The sequence below is a fragment of the Nanorana parkeri genome, unplaced genomic scaffold (genome assembly GCF_000935625.1).
Source record: "Nanorana parkeri isolate BGI_ZX_2015 unplaced genomic scaffold, ASM93562v1 scaffold3106, whole genome shotgun sequence".
In the NCBI taxonomy this organism is placed as follows: Eukaryota; Metazoa; Chordata; class Amphibia; order Anura; family Dicroglossidae; genus Nanorana; species Nanorana parkeri.
In genome coordinates this window covers 7,452-24,569 of record NW_017309374.1, presented here as the reverse complement: position 1 = coordinate 24,569, position 17,118 = coordinate 7,452, and the positions used below count along the sequence as shown (strand labels likewise).

Sequence of the window (17,118 nt, the reverse complement as noted above, 5' to 3'; positions counted from 1 at the left end):
TAAAAACAGTTGATTAGGTAGATAGTCCCTAAAAGCTTTTTCCACATACACAATACCTTTCCATTTACAGAGCAAACATGATTCACCATATGGTCTTTCGGACATACATGATTGGGGTTAATATGCCAATATCCAAAATTCATACAGAGAGGCCTATACAGAAATGCTCGCAGGGCTGTGGAGTGGGATAATAACTCTCCGCTTGCATTGTCCTAGGAGCAGAGTGTAACCTTAGGAACAAAACATGATTCAATTGATTGATAAGAAAAATTGTTGAACATGATTAAGATACAGAAAACAATCATAATTCAGTTAAAGATCCGCATGATTCCCCATCTAACTTTGTGGGTTAACATAATCATTAACAACATTTATCCAGTGTCCACAGTTTATAAGTATAAGCCTATGAGCAATGCTTGAAGGATTAGAGAGTGGAGCAGATCTATTCTCCACTGGCACCACCCCGCAAGCAAAGTATGGCCACGATAACGATTCATGAAATAGTAATAACAGTAATCATAAGAAATTCCACATAGTTCATATGCTTTTGGTACATGATCTAAGCATAGTGCATACGGTCATGATTTTGTTGAGAATAATACGATTCACCATTTGGTGGGTATACATAATAGGAGTTAATTCATTCTGTGAAAATGTCAAACAGTCCATATATAAATAAATAAACAAAATTAAACCTCGGATCAGTACTCAATTATATGAGGTGGAGCAAGCTTGCTAGCCCTGCCCTACAAACAAAATATGTCCACCATAGTGAACTGTGTTTTGAAATTCTTATTGTGAAAAAGTGACAATGCTTGTTAGGCCCAATCAAAGTATAGGACCAAAATTATGATTCATGAAATTCCCCCTATATCATGATGCCGCAAACCTAGGTGGTGATAATGTGGTCGATGGTGATTGCTAATGGAAGGTTAGGGTGTGGAAGAGCAACTTCAATGTTTCGCGCAACTCTGCGCTTCTTCAGGAAGAAAAGGGAGATATCTGTATAATATAGAAAAACATTGTATGTAATCTCTACCATTGTTGTTATCCTAAAGGGAGGTGAATTGGGTCAATTCTTAACTACCAGTTTCACACAAGCAGGTACATGCATGTGCTCCCAAGTGAGTCCGCCCGGCGGCGAATCCCATATGGTCCTTCCCAGTGGGCCAAGGAAAGGTGGAAATCAAGTGACCCAAATTTTGAGCAGGGGCGAGAGGCAAACGGCGTGGTAGAGGTCTAAAAGAGACGAACAGGGGGGGTGGGGGGCGTAACAATATCACCTGCTTTTGACACTGTTGAACACCTGCTGCTCCTCAAAAAACTCCACTCACTTGGTCTACAAGACTCTGCTCTCTCGTGATTCCTTTAGCGTCACCTACAACTCTAACTCCTCTCCTCCTCTTCCTCTTTCTGTAGGGGTCCCCCAAGGCTCTGTCCTTGGACCCCTTCTCTTCTCTATCTACACCTCCTCCCTTGGTCAGTTAATAACTTCACATGGCTTCCAATACCATCTCTATGCTGATGACACTCAAATATATCTTTCTACTCCACAACTCACCCTGTCTGTGTCCTTCCGTGTCACTAATCTACTTACTGACATATCCGCCTGGATGTCGCAACACTTCTTAAAACTCAACCTTTCAAAAACTGAGCTCATGTTATTTCCCTCCACCCGTGCACCTTCCCCCAACTTTTCCCCTGAGATTGTTAATACATACCTCCTGCTTTCCAGCTCCCTTGTCAACTCCTCCCATACTCACCTCCAGGACTTCTGTAGAGTCTCTCCCATCCTCTGGAACTCTTTATCCCAACCTGTCTGTCTGTCTCCCACCTTGACTGCCTTTAGGCGTTCCCTTAGGACTCATCTCTTCAGGTAAGCCTATCCCACCTCAACCTAATCGCTCAACCATCACGTTCTCAAACAATTCATCCCCAGCTACCTCCTCATGTATCACTTACCCCTCCCTTTTAGATTGTAAGCCCTCATGGCAGGGCCCTCCCTACCATCTTGTCTTGAATTGTATTGTGATTGTAATGCCTTCCCTATATTGTAAAGCGCTGCGCAAACTGTTGGCCTTTACACATCCTGTATAATAATAATTATTATTATTATTCTAAAGTTAAACTTTGCAGTGGGGAAGCCTTTCACATGTAATCACATGTGCTGCAATTAGCTGAGGATGATCGCATCTGGATGTTGCTGATCACAGAGGTCTCATGAAGGAATTTGTGAGACTCATGTGATTAAATTCCTGACATAATCATACCGCCAGGGAGGTTAAAAGCAGATATTTCTATAATGGGAAATGTATCACTTTCAGAACATGGATCGGAGGTCTCTTCTGGGTGATTCCTCCAGTGTCCAATAAAATGTATCTTTGGAAAGAATGGTTTCTCATATTCAAAGTATTGAAACAGCTTTTTCTCCATTGTGGATCTTCTGGTGCCGAATAAGATTATACGTTTGTCTGAAGCTCTTGTCACATTCTAAACATTGAAATGGTTTTTTCTCTCTAGTGTGAATCCTCCAGTGAACCTTAAGGTTAGTTTTGGAGGCGAAACATTTGTCACATTCTGAACACCTGTATGGTTTATCTCCTGTGTGGATCCTCTGATGATCAATAAGACCTTGCTTCCGCGTGAAACACTTTCCACATTCTGAACATTTAAATGGTTTCTCTCCAGTGTGAGCCCTCTGGTGAATAGTAAGATGTCCAATTTGTGTGAAGCACTTTTCACATTCTGAACATGTATATGATTTTTCTCCTGTGTGAATGTTTTGGTGTTGAATAAGTGTTGTCTTTCTTGTGAAACACTTGTCACATTCTGAGCACTCAAATGTCTTCTCTCCAGTGTGAATCCTCTGGTGTTCAGTAAGACTTTGCTTTCCAGTGAAGCTCTTGTCACATTCTGAACATTTAAATGGTTTCCTTCCAGTGTGAATCCACTGGTGAGTAGCAAGACTTTGCTTTTGTGTGAAGCACATTCCACATTCTGAACAATGAAATGGCTTCTCTCCAGTGTGTATCATCTGGTGGATAATAAGTCGTCCCTTAGTTCTGAAGCACTTGTCACATTCTGAGCATTTGAATGGCTTCTCTCCAGTGTGTATCTTCTGGTGTTCAGTAAGCTGTGTCTTTCTTGCGTAGCACTTGTCACATTCTGAGCATTTGAATGGCTTATTTCCAGTGTGTATCATCTGGTGTTGAGTAAGTTGTAGCTTAAGTGAGAAGCACGTGTCACATTGTGAACATTTAAATGGTTTCTCTCCTGTGTGAATCTTCTGATGTCTAGTAAGTTTATTCTTTTTTGTGAAACACTCGTCACATTCTGAGCAGTCAAATATCTTGTCTCCGGTGTGACTCCTCTGGCGTTGAGTAAAATGTGAATTTTCAAATGGTTTCTCTTCATCGTGAATTTTCTGGTGAACTGTTAGAACTGACTTTGGAATTAAACTATGCTCACACTCTGGGAACTCATATAACTTGTCTCCCCTGGGATCCATCATGTGCTGAAGAACGCCAACTTAGCAGTACTTTGTTATCAGACTGCTTCAATCCAATATTCAAGAATTAAGGTGGATCCCTAAAAAAAAAAAAAATTAATTATTATAGAAGTTACAGGATATTGACAACAGATAAAGACAAAATCAAGAACTTTACACATTTTGGAGTTTAACATCAGAATAGTATGTCTTGGGACAGTCTGCAGTTCAAACGATTAGTTCCTTGTTCATTGAATACACAGGAAATATAATCATCAATAACTGAATACAGGTTTGTCTTCTCTGAGTGGAGAATCGTTTTACTGCACTCAATGAAGTATGTGTGACGCCAAGCCTCCAAACAGGAATGGCGGCATACTACAACCACTTCCCTTGAGGAGTCCAGCGACAATAGTAAAACTCTGTAGATGGCGCTGTACCTGTAAATATGACTTCACTCTATGGAAGCCTTAATTACACAGATTATTTATATAAAAGTAGCAATAGACACCTCCATGGATTTTATAAAGATATTTTAGTACAGGTGTTTTCATTTTAAACACTTTCTGTCTCTTATAGAAAAGTCAGATGGAGCTATGTGAAGAGAAGAGGGGATTCCCCTTTCTGGTTCCCTCATGTGTGCAAATGTGAGCTTGAGCTGCTGAGTTCTGTAAACAACAGCCGTGTTTCCACAAAGGAGCCAAGTAGAGCTTTGAAAACTCAATTTGTGAAAAAGTCCAGAGCTCCAGATGCTGGTTGTATATCACAACGAAAATTATTTCAAATTCATATTTTCTACTTCTGCATCACTGCTTAGTGTCAGATAGCAGTGGTGCTTCCAAAAACACAAGACTTTGATAATTCCTCTATGCTTCCTGCCATAGTGGTTAGAATTCAGGGGTTTTTTTTCTACACGGGTTCATCTGGCTAAACTTTTAAGGCAAGCCAGATGGTTATTATAGGTAACCAAAGGAAATAGTAATGGGATGTTGGGAAATATGAAAGTTATACCCACATCTGGGTGAGTTCTTTGCGGCTTTGGACGAAGGATTTCAGGAAGGTGGTGCTGTGTGGTGAGGTGCCGCCACTTCTGATCTGATATCCGGAGTGTCAGCATGTTTTCCGGAATACATGGATAAGTGGGTGAGTATAATGAGTGCAACCTCTAGGTATTAATACATGAACTTACCATTAGGTAAGAAATGTTGCGACATTAGCAACGAAGGTCATGACAAGATGGGAAGATTTGGATCAAGGTGGGTGATGGATGTTTTGCTAGGTTAGCTGCAGTAAGAAATGCTGTGACACCAGCGACGAAGTTCTTACAAGATGTGAAGATTTGGATCAGGGCGGGTGATGGATGTTTTGCTAGGTTAGTTAAAATGATGATGGTTCAGCTGAGGAGGTTCACAGATGCTGTTGTGGGTCTGAAACCTGCGTTAGTAGTGCTGTGGCTGTGACAGCTGATTAGATCAGATACGAGCAGCGTACACAGCTCACCCCGTCCACAGTCGTCCCCCCTCTCCCCCTGCTCACCAGTTTATCTGCTCAGTAGCCCAGCATGCATAGGATTCCTAACCAGCATCAATCAGCTGTCGCAGCTACAGCAATACTAACACAGGATTCAGACCCACAACAACATCTGTAAACCACCTCAGCTGAACCATCATCATTTTAACTAACCTAGCAAAACATCCATCACCCGCCCTGATCCAAATCTTCACATCTTGTAAGAACTTCGTCGCTGGTAAGCATTTCTTACTGCAGCTCACTGCAGACCATGGGTCTGCTGTGTGGTGAGGTGCCAGCACTTCTGATCTGATATCCGGAGTGTCAGCGTGTTTTCAGGAATACATGGTTAAGTGGGTGAGTATAATGAGTGGAACCTCTAGTTAAAAATACATGAACTTACCATTAGGTATTATTATTATTATTATTATTATTATACAGGATGTATATAGCGCCATCAGTTTGCGCAGCACTTTACAATATAAGGAAGACCTTACAATCACAATACAATTCAAGGGAGGGGGAAGTGATACATGAGGATGTAGCTGTTTGGGGATGAATTGTTTGAGAGCGTGATGGTTGAGCGATTAGGTTGAGGTGGGATAGGCTTCCCTGAAGAGATGAGACTTTAGGGAATGCCTAAAGGCAGTCAAGGTGGGAGACAGACGGACAGGACGAGATAGTCACTGAGCTAATGACAGAAAATAAATAGGCGGAGGCACTACATGACAGGGCAAACTTGGGAACAGGAAGGAGGGGTCAAGGTCAAGGTTTTTCTTCAAAATGGAGGGGGCACTTACCTGATTGGCCGAGTTATGGGTGGTCCTTCACAGTAGGATGAGAGGGCGGAGAATTCTTCCTGGTCAGTTGGGAATTAGCACACGGCGAGGAACTACCCGCCCCCACTTATTATACATTTAGTACTTGGTGTTTGGTTAGGTTGGACTTGATGGACTAATGTCTTTATTCAACCTCAAATACTATGTAACTATGTAATGTTTAGGTATATTGGTTTACGTTATGATTTTTTTGTAATAAAGGGCTGCTACAGCCAGTTCTACCAAAAATGGTGTGGTCTGTTATTTGGGGTTTGTAGTTAGTGAGGGGAGGTGGCGTAGCAGGGTTTTTTGGTGCAGAAAGGAACCTATGGCGTGCCCTAGTCAAGATATAACAAGTGAGTGTATGAGTAGTTTTGTGGTTTCATTGGTGAGGAAGGGGCGTATTTTGGAGGTGTAATGAAGGTGAAGGCGGCAGGATTTTGATAGTGATTGGATGTGGAGGAAGAAAGGTGAGGTCCGAGTCAAGGATGACACCTAGGACCTTGGCATGGGGGAAGGGTTGGATAGTTGTGTTTACAATCTCAGGGGAAAAGATGGGGGAAGGTGCACGGGCGGAGGGAAATAACATGAGCTCAGTTCTTGAAAGGTTGAGTTTTAAGAAGTGTTGCGACATCCAGGCGGATATGTCAGTAAGTAGGTTAGTGACACGGAAGGACACAGAGGGTGAGTTGTGGAGTAGAAAGATATATTTGAGTGTCATCAGCATAGAGATGGAATTGGAAGCCATGTGAGGTTATTAACTGACCAAGGGAGGAGGTGTAGATAGAGAAGAGATGGGGTCCAAGGACAGAGCCTTGGGGGACCCCTACAGAAAGAGGAAGAGGAGGGGAGGAGTTAGAGTTGCAGGTGACGCTAAAGAAGCGCTTGAATAGGTAGGAGGAGAACCACGAGAGAGCAGAGACTAGTAGACCAAGCGAGTGGAGTTTTCTGAGAAGGAGCAGGTGGTCAACAGTGTCAAAAGCAGCAGAAAGGTCTAATAGCAAGAGTAAGGAATAATGGCCATTGTTTTTAGCTGTTAGTAAGTCTTGAGTGAGTTTGAGAAGAGCGGTCTCAGTGGAGTGTAGGGGGCGAAAGCCAGACTGTAAGGGATCAAGAAGGCTGTTATCAGCGAGGTGGTGACTCAGGCGGCTGTAGATAAGGCATTCTAGGAATTTGGAGGGGAATGGGAGAAAGGAGATTGGTCTGAGATTGTTGAGGTCGGTAGGGTCCATTGAGGGTTTTTTGGGTATTGGGGTGACCAGGGCATGCTTCAGAGGGGAGGGAAAGATGCCAGTAGAGAGTGAGAGATTGAATATGTGAGTAAGAGAGTGTAGGATAGAGTAAGAGGGTGACTGAAGTAGTGGTGAGGGAACAGGGTGCAGGGGAAAAGTGGTGAGGTGTCAGAGAGAAGCTTTGTAACCTCCTCTGTGGTGACAGGGTCAAAAGAGGAAAGTAACAAGTGTGATGGAGGGTCTGGTACATGAATAGGGGAAGGTGACTGTACAGTAGCAATCTTAACCCGAATTGTATCTATTTTGTTTTTTTAAATTAATTGCAATGTCCTGGGCAGTGAGTGAGTTCATGGGTAATGGCGGTGGAGGACATAGTAGAGAGTTAAAAGTAGAAAAGAGTTGACGAGGTTTGGATGAGAGTGAGTTACTGAGAGTGACAAAATAAGTCTGTTTGGCAGCACGGAGGTAGGAGTTATATTTTAGGAGGGCAGTTTTGTACAGGGTGAAGCCTTGCAGAAGCCTAGTTTTTCACCACAGTCATTCAAGAGCGCGGCATTGTCTTTTCAGATGTCTGGTTTCATTTGTTAGCCACGGTTGTTGTGGGCATGGTCTAGGTCTGCGTGTAGTGAGGGGAGCCAAAGTGTCTAGAGAGGATGAAAGTGAGCTGTTGTAGACAGAAATAGCCAGTTCAGGGCAGGACAGGGGTGAGATTTTGTCATAGAGGTAGTCAGCAGCAGAGTAGAGAAGAGAAGGGTCGAGGTGGCGAAGGTTTCTCCGGGTGGCAGTGTGCCGTGTAGGGGGATTCAGGGTTGGCGATAAGGTGAGGGTGAAACTGAGAGCAGGGAAGTGGTGTTGGAGAGGTTGCAAGGAGTGCTGAGGTGGAAGAGAACAAGATCTAGTATGTTAATATCAGAGTGAGTCGGAGTGTCTGACCATTGTGTTAGATCAAAAGAAGAGGTTAGGTTAAGAAATTGAGTGGAAGCCAGAGTGTTAAAGGATTTCTAAACCCTCCGTTTTTTTTGTCTATATCTACTGCTAGCAAAGTAGATATAGGCAAAAAGTTTTTCTTTAAAAACGCTTTAACAGCGGTTTAAACTATTTTCAGTGCGCGCTCCCGCCGAAGAATCTGAAACTGGTCGGGCGGCCGCAATGCATCCTGGGGCGGGTGCATGCGCAGTTCGGATTTTCAGCCGGGAGATGAGCAGAGACAGCACCACCTTCCTGAAATCCTCTGTCCAAAGCCGCAAAGAACTCACCTAGATGTGAGTATAACTTTCATATTTCCCAGCATCCCATTACTATTTCAGGTCAGGTTGTTGGCGCTTCTCCACCCCTCCTCCTTTGGTTACCTTTAGTACATACGTCGGACACTCCGGTCCGCACATTTGAGAAGCAGCACACCCAGCGTCCCCAACCCCCTCCAGCCCTTCCTAGAGCGCTCATTCCATGACTTTTTTCTCAACTTTCACATGTCTTGAACACCTTGCCCAAGGTGTAACCAGTGGTAACCTGTCCACTAGCAGCTCATGAGGAACCCACTCATTTCAATTTTCCCATCAAAGATGAACACCTCCCCCACTTCTCCGGTACACCACAATTTTGGTGCTCAGCCCACCCCATAACCCCCTTAAACCTCCAGATATGCCCCCTCATCCCCCCAAAAAAAACACACACCAACCCCCCCAGACAAAAATTATCCTTTGATGAGAACCTTTAATGTTGAGACATTTCTCCAAAGATACCTAGACCTCAAAATTTCCCCCAGAGGTCTTCGAACAAAGAAACAGTGTGTCTTTCTCGATGATGATTTGCTCTGGTAGAGGCAATGGACTGCCAAATTTGCCACCACAAAATGGATGAAAATCATCATCAAGCAAAGAGAAAGAAAACTCAACAACCTCCAAAATCTAACATTTACAAACCCATATCACCAATGAATTTGGAACCTCATTTCTCTTCCCAAAATGCTCTCCACTGTAAGCAAAAACAAAACCAAACACGAGGCTGTTACCATCCAGAGAAAATCCCAAAAGTTACTTAGAGACCACTCTGATTATGCCAAAGGGAAGGTTTTCAATTGGAAAACTAAAATCCACCAGAAAACACCACCACTGTCACCTTTATCCTTTAAACCCTGCCCATCAGAACGCATATTCAGACTAGTCTGGAGCGAATCATCAGACAAATACACTCCAACCATTCACCCAAACTCCACCATCACACAACCCTCCCAACACCTCCATTTCCATCAATCCATGGCCAACCCTCATTCCAGGACAACTCTGGCAATACCTTCCCCATAAAACAATTCATCACCTGCTCCTATAGTCCTGTAGTTTACATTCTAAAATGCCCTTGCGGTCTTCTCTACATACTGCACCATCCGTCTCCTCTACAAACGCATTGGCGAACACCGCAGGTTCATAGAAAAGGGTAGCATTGGTCACAGCTTCCCACAACATTTTCTTGAGAAACATAATAAAAACATAAAGCACCTTCAAGTTTTTGCAATTGAACAGATCCCTGAAAGCACCTTTCCCTTAGGCAGATTCCACCAATTGTGCAAGCAAGAGACATATTGGATTTACAAATGAAACACTTTCTCACCCCATGGTTTAAATAAAGAATTAGAGATCAGCACCATCATTTGATATCACTGTCCCCATAACAATCTTTGACCTCTCCAAGACTTTCCCACAAGGGGAGCATCCCCACCACCTCCATGCAATACCACTTATCGATTACACGTAACCCCTCTCCCTCCTTGTCCCCTTATTTTGGTGCCTCCCTATCCCCCATGTTCAATTTCCACAACAATCATATTACATCCTCACCAATCAGTCCCTCCCCCACAAAACTCCGCCCACCGTTGTCCATTTAAAAAGCTCTCCCGCCAAAAAAACCTGTCTATCTGGCTTGATGAAGAAGATCATACTCCGAAACACGTGGCCGTTAAATTATCGCTCCATCTGGCACTCTGCCCGGTCTGGCTCCGGTCCCGGTGATCTTTCTCGCCTGTGCCCCCATCCTGCCATACTATCCTCGTGTCTGCTCTCCTCTCCCGCAGACTGCACGGCGGGCCAGACATTCTCCTGCTGCCAGAGGCGTAACTAGATCCTTCAGGGCCCCGGTGCGGGAAACCATGAAGGGCCCCCCCCCCAACCGTCATGGCACCGCATGGTTAACAGGAAGGCTGCCGAGGTCCCAAGCAAGCGCGGGAACTCAGGCAGCCGCTTGTTTAAAATTTTAGTGCGGTGTTCTGTCGAGAACGCTGACCCAGTATCTGCGTTTACGTACAGACGGGATTAACGAGGAAACAGGCATTTATTTACAAGGTATTCGTTTGTAATGGTTAATTGTGACCGTTAATAATATACCGTCCATGGCAGGAAATGATGGAATATTATTAACGGTCACAATTAACGATTTAAACGAAATACTTTGTGAATAAATCCTGGTTTCCTCCATAATATTGGTCTGTGCGCAAGAGCAGATGCTGAGGTCAGCAAATTCGACTACGTTGGCGTTCTCGACAGAACACCAGTATTTGCGTTTAGTATCGGGGCATTTTCACGAGTAAAGTACTGGTGAAAAAAACCCAGTATTGGCTCTGATGTAGCCCTACTTAATAATGCAATGCATTGCTGGGACTTGTAGTCCTGCATAGTTGGAGCTATTCTGCATAGCTGTATAATCATCATAAACCAATGCAGAATACCACCAGCTATGTGGGACTACAAGTCCCAGCAATACATTATAATAAAAGTCAGCAGTATATTAACAGCACCCCCCACACGGCAAACCCTGGTAGTTCCGCCAGTGTCTGCTGCCACCATGATCCTCTCCACACAGCAGAGGAGTCCTTTCCTCCCTCCCTACTTGTGGACCTCGGAAGCCTGGCAGCACAGTGACTCACCCAGCAGTCGGCTGCACACACAGCCGGTCCTTAGAAATCCTCGTACTGACATCCACAGTCAGTCGGTCCACAGCCCCCCATCCCCCCTCTCCCCCTGCTCACCAGTTTATCTGCTCAGCATTCATAGAATTCCTAACCAGCATCAATCAGCTGTCCCAGCCACAGCAATACTAAAGGTGGCCATACACTTCACAACCATCGCAAGACCTTAGTCTTGCGATAGTTGTGAAGTAATTTAAAAAACGTACGATCTGCCCATCATGGACAGGCAGATCGTACCTGAGGGGCGGGCTTCCGATGACCGCAATGCTGAATGGGCAGTGTGCGCGTGCGCACACCGGCCCGTTCGGCATTTGTCTTCCGAGCATCATTCAAACCAAATCGTAAGATTTTCGGCTGGTTTTCTAGCATGCTCCTTAGACAAAAGACTGCGACCGTACAGTAGAAACGGTCACACGTCTTCATTCACACTGCACAATTCTCGTACGTTCGCGGGATTTCCCGCGATTCTCATACGAGAAGCGTGCACTGTATGGGCACCTTAACACAGGATTCAGACCCACAACAACATGATGTCCAGACTAATATCTTTTTATTACAGTACAGCTACAGTACAGTGCCTGCTTCGCCATTCATTCACCCCACGTCCGCAAAAAAAAAAAAACATGCACAATTTTTTGTGATTGCACCGCATTTGAATGCCGTAATACCGTGTGTTCTGGTGCAACCAATAACATGAATGGCACTGCCACATCCCTTCCCACCCCAGAACGCAAGGAGACTTTGTGTATGCGATCCCTTGCATTCCGGGCAAGGGGGTAAACAAGCCATTAAGATTACAGCAGTCAGAGGAGCCACAGTGTAAATGGAAGATAATTACAGCAACGTATGTCCAGGTATAAAAGGGTTTTAGGGCTTATTCACACCAGTTACAGTGCGTTCCAGACCGGTAGCTGCTGGAACGCACTGTGTCGCACATGCATTCTTGGGCAGGAGGGGGCGTGACGGTGCATTGAAGACAATGACAGTGCAGCTACATCCCCCATCCACAGTGTGATCGCCCGCACCTGAACATGTGGAAAAACAATGCCTGTATTCCGGTCCAGTGCGATCGCAAAAAATACTGCCAGCAATATTTTTTGGTGATCGCACTGGACCAGAACACAGGCATTGTTTTGCCACGTGTTCTGGTGTGGGTGACCACACTGCGGGCAGGGGCGTGGCTGCATGCCATTGAATTCAATATGCCATCATGCCCCCTCCCGCCCCAGAGAGCAGGGGGGAGTTTTGTGTGCGATACAGTGTGTTCCAGCAGCAACCGCTATGGAACGCAGAGTTTTGGTGTGAGCAAGACCTTTGGGACAGAGAGCTGGGACAGTACTGCTGGACAATGACAGGCACATCAACGAATGACCCAGCATGTAGCATACAAGATTTCCCAGGTGTCTGTTGATTATAATAGCCAGCAGACACCTGGGCAGTCTTGTCATAGCACCATACAACAACAGGCCCATCACATTTTCTCCCCTCCGCTGTCCCTTCCTCGATGTCCCTGACGTCCCACCATTCACAGCGGCGCCACGTTACGTTCTTCCTTCCAAGCCACACCCACTCCTGTCACTGAACAATCCAGAGAAGGCAACAGGAGTCTGACTCCACCCATTCAGCTATCTCCACCTAAAAAAGTCTGGGGTTTTGGAGACTGATGGTTATGCCCCATTGGCCCGTCCGCTCCAGTTCACTATAAAAATATAGTGTGTGCATCTATGCCAGGAACTGGGAGGATTATAAGCCTGCTCCTGACCGGCCTCTGTCGTGGGCCCCATAGCGCCCGCATGGGTCGCTATGGTGGTAGTTCCACTACTGCCCTGGCCTCACCCTGGCAATGTTCATGCTTCCACCTCACTTCCACCTCCTCCTCTCCACATGCCTCAGTTCCATACAGCTCAGTTCTGGATTCTCCCATGATATTCGCACACTGTCATTCATTGGTTAATAAAATTACCCAAAAGTAAGTTTTGTGGTTAGGCTCTACTCAACAAGCTTGGTGTATTCCTGAGATTTTCCACATCATTCATGAACAACAAACACAGTAATTCAAGATAACTTTATTACCTACAGAAATTAGAAAATGATCATTGGACCGTTCATGAAGAGTGCTCGTGTGTTTGTAGTCAATTCTGGCTAAGACACCCTGGCTGAGTTTACCTAAAGGAAAGTTGAGCAGCAGGAATGGATGATACCAGCCGGTCACTACTGCTTCCCCCTACAGCAGGGGTGCCCACAATTTTTTGTGTTAAGATCAACTTTTCAAATGACGAACTCAATAAGATCTATCAATGAAAAAACAAAACAAAACTGGGCTTCAATGTTTCTTAATACATTTCCAACCATGTCTCTCCTTACTCTCTCTCATGCCACTCTCCCCTGGCTGTCTCTCCTCACTCTCTCTCCTGCCTCTCTCCCCTGGCTTTCTCTCTTAGCTCTCTTTCTCTCCTGGCTGTCTCTCCTCGCTCTCTCTTGGTGTTTCTCCTCTCCCTCTCCTGGTTGTCTCTCCCCTGGCTCTCTCTCCTGCCTCTCTCTCCTGGCTCTCTCTCCTCACTCTCTTTCCTGGCTTTCTCCCCTGGCTCTCTCTTAGCTCTCTTTCTCCTGCCTCTCTCTCATGGCTCTCTCTCAGGTTTCTCCTCACTCTCTCCTAATTGGCTCTCCTCGCTCTCTCTCTGCATTTCTCCTCACTCTCTCCTAATTGGCTCTCCTTGCTCTCTCTCTGCGTTTCTCCTCACTCTCTCCTGATTGGCTCTCCTCGCTCCTCTCTCTCTCTCTGCATTTCTCCTCACTCTCTCCTGGTTGGCTCTCCTCACTCTCTCTCTCTCTTGATGGTTCTCCTCAATCTCTCTCTTGGCTGACCTAATGGGCACCACTGCCCTAGAGAGTCCACTATATGAGGACATATACAAGCTCGCCTAATGACAACCTACATATTTGTATAATGAGGTTTTGTTAACTTTTTAGATGCTGCATGGTAGGACACAGTCTATTGTTTATGGGAAGCGTTACACTCTGGTGGTGCATTTAAAAACATTGTAAATTAAAATTACTATCATAAATAAACAAAATCGTGACACAAAATTATAATCTACAATAATCCTAAAAACAACTTTCTATAGAAACTAGCAGGGCAATATGAATGTGAAATACCTTAGATCCTTAGTTCTCAACTGGTGGGTCGCGACCGCCTTTAGTGGGTCTCCGCATGCCTTCCACTTTTCTAGGTGAGAGGCTCCTCTGCCAGCCCCTAGCACAGCACTGTCAGTTCTCGTGCCATGCAGCCATTTAACATATGCTGCCCGGCCCTGAGTGTCAACTTGAGGTGGGGTGGGCTGGGGGTATGGCTGCGAGGGAGCTCCATACATACATGCATTGCTTACTGCTCCCTCTGGTACACCATTAGAGGTGCCTGGACCAGAGTGATATCACATTCTTGCTCCCGGCACCTCTACAGGAAATGCAAGGGAGCTGTATAAGTAATGCACTTATGGATGGAGCTCCGTCACAGCATGGCAGCCCACATTGGACCCCAGGCTGAGGATCCACTCCAGTTCTCATAAGGTAGGGAGACTGGGTGGATCTTAAAAAATAGTTTTAAAAAATACAAACATTTTGGGAGTATGTGTGTATGTACAGTATGTATGTATGTATGTATGTATGTATGTATGTATGTGTGTATATGTGTGTGTATATGTGTGTGCGTGTGTGTAAGATTACGTCTGTCAGTGTTTTTGAGAGTCCATTCACACTAGTACAGTGCGTTAATCGCATAGTACCGTGCGATTAACGCACTGTACAATGCAATCGCACCTACCTTACATTCTGGTGTGGGAGGTGTGTTTGAATGGTCATCTCCCACCCACAGTTCGTACGCCTGCACCGGAACGTGCAGTACCCTAATGCCATGTGTTCCACTGCAGTGCCACTTGGGTCATGACTTAATGACCAAGGACAAATGTGGGCCCTGAGGTTACACAGGTTGAGAACCACTGCTTTAGATTCAAGGCCATTACACCTAGATAACCTTTTTTAACCTCCCATTCAAAAACCATGATGCATTAATATATAGGTGACCCATCCCTTCTTGCAGATATACCAAATTACACTCTTCTGGGAGGGTTTCCAAAATATTTTGAAGTGTGTCTGTGGAAATTTGTGCCCATTCTGCCAAAAAGAATTTATGAGTTCAGTGAGTTGAGGTTCTAATGTTGGACACAATGTTTTAGTTCATCCCATATGTGTTCAGTTGGTTTAAACTCAATGCTCTGTGTAGGCCATTTAAGTTCTTGCAAATTTTTTTTTTCAAATTATGACATTACTGAGCTGGCCTAGTGGGCGACCCCTGGCAAATTGTCATTCGACCCCCGACCGGGTGGCAACCCCCAGGTTGAGAACCACTGGTGTAGGCCATTTGAGTTCTTTGCAATATTTCTTTTCAAATTATGACATTACTGAGCTGGCCTAGTGCAGTCATGCTGGAAGATAAATCTGTTGCCACGTGGATAGAAGCACTTCATTTTTAAAAACATCTTTGTGTACTGTAGCCTTAAAGAGGAACTTTACCCATTTCTTGAAAATAACAACAAACACACCTTTAGAAATATTTAGTAATGACAACCTAAAGACACATACTTTTAGATAATTGCCAGCTTTGTATTCTTTGCATTCCTTATCTCTCGTTTCTTCCCCAGTCTTCTGGTAGTGGTCATGTTAGCCAAAGGCAGATAAATCCATCTCCCTTTACTTCCTGGAACTCTGGGACATGTGACTAGGACATGTGACCATGCACATCATCTCAGGGGAGGAAAATGCCTTTCCCTGAGATCTCGTGAGATTACAGATTAATTTCCCAGCAATGCTCTGCTGATGTAACCTTCCAAGGATGCAACACTTTGGCACTTACATCATCTGTGCCAGAACTGGACCAGGAAGTAGATGAACTCTATTTGTAAGTAAAGGAAAAACAAGTTTGTTTAACTAATGAATGTAAGAGATTTTTTTACATTAGTATGCAGAGCTGCGTGCCGATGTGATTTTTAGTAAAAGGGGGTACAAGTTCACTATAATAGCACCCTTTACTGGAAACTTCACAACTCAATAGTTTGGAGGGGTTTGCACAGACCTTTGGAAATATAGTAGGTGTGATGGTTCGGTGTCCACAATGTGTTATCGTGAACCTTACAATGCTATCATCTCGATTTTTAACTGCCCAGAGTTGTCTATTGGACCATTTTCTCTAAAGGAAATCATGTACAAGTTCGAATAAAAAGTACAAAGTTATTTTATACATAGTTACATAGTATTTGAGGTTGAATAAAGACACAGGTCCATCAAGTTCAACCTATTGCGTGTATGCATGTGATTCTGCATGTGTATGCGTGTGTATGAGTCCCTGTGTGATCTTGTTTTTAAGGGTACCTGTACCCCTGTATGTTACGGTCTCTGAGGAAATTCAGATTATGGTGCATCTTCTTCTAAAAGTATTGCTCCAGACAACAAGATACATTACAGACACAGCACAGATTTACTTCACATTTATTATTTTCAGTGTTTTTAATGTATAAAGTTATAAATAGACATGTAATATAAGGTATAACCAGGACAATGTTATGCTAGAAAACTACAGGATTTCAGCGGAGTGAGCACAGCGGAGGATATTCCCTTTCATACGCCCGGTCTCTGACTGAAATTAAAGAAAAATGTTTTCAAAAAGCAAATGAATAGGAATCACCAGCACCCAATAAAAGATTTCAAACTATAAAGTCCATTTAATCGGACAGCTCCCGGTCGGTTCTAGTGCACCTGCTGAATGCAGCCCGTGCATGTATACCCATACTATGGAAACAGGTGACTCCGCCATCGGTCCAGCTTTGGTTTTCCAAAATAAACTATATCAGACTCATGGAGGACCTCATCAGCTCCGTCAAGGGAACCTCCTCCAGATTCTCGGCCTCCTGGTACTACTGGATAGAATACACTACCACTGCGGAATACCGCACGATCATAGAATCTTGAGTGTTAGAGACTGCTCACCAATACAGCCTCCTGACATTCTTCCCCTAGCCCCCCCCAGCCTACCCCCACTCCCCCCAACCTCTTATCTTATGT

The 17,118-nt window shown here is 44.6% G+C and overlaps 1 pseudogene; it reads right to left on the bottom strand.

Moving 5' to 3' along the window:
- LOC108802776 overlaps positions 1-17,118 on the bottom strand; it is a 32,365-nt pseudogene that overhangs the window by 12,841 nt on the left and 2,406 nt on the right.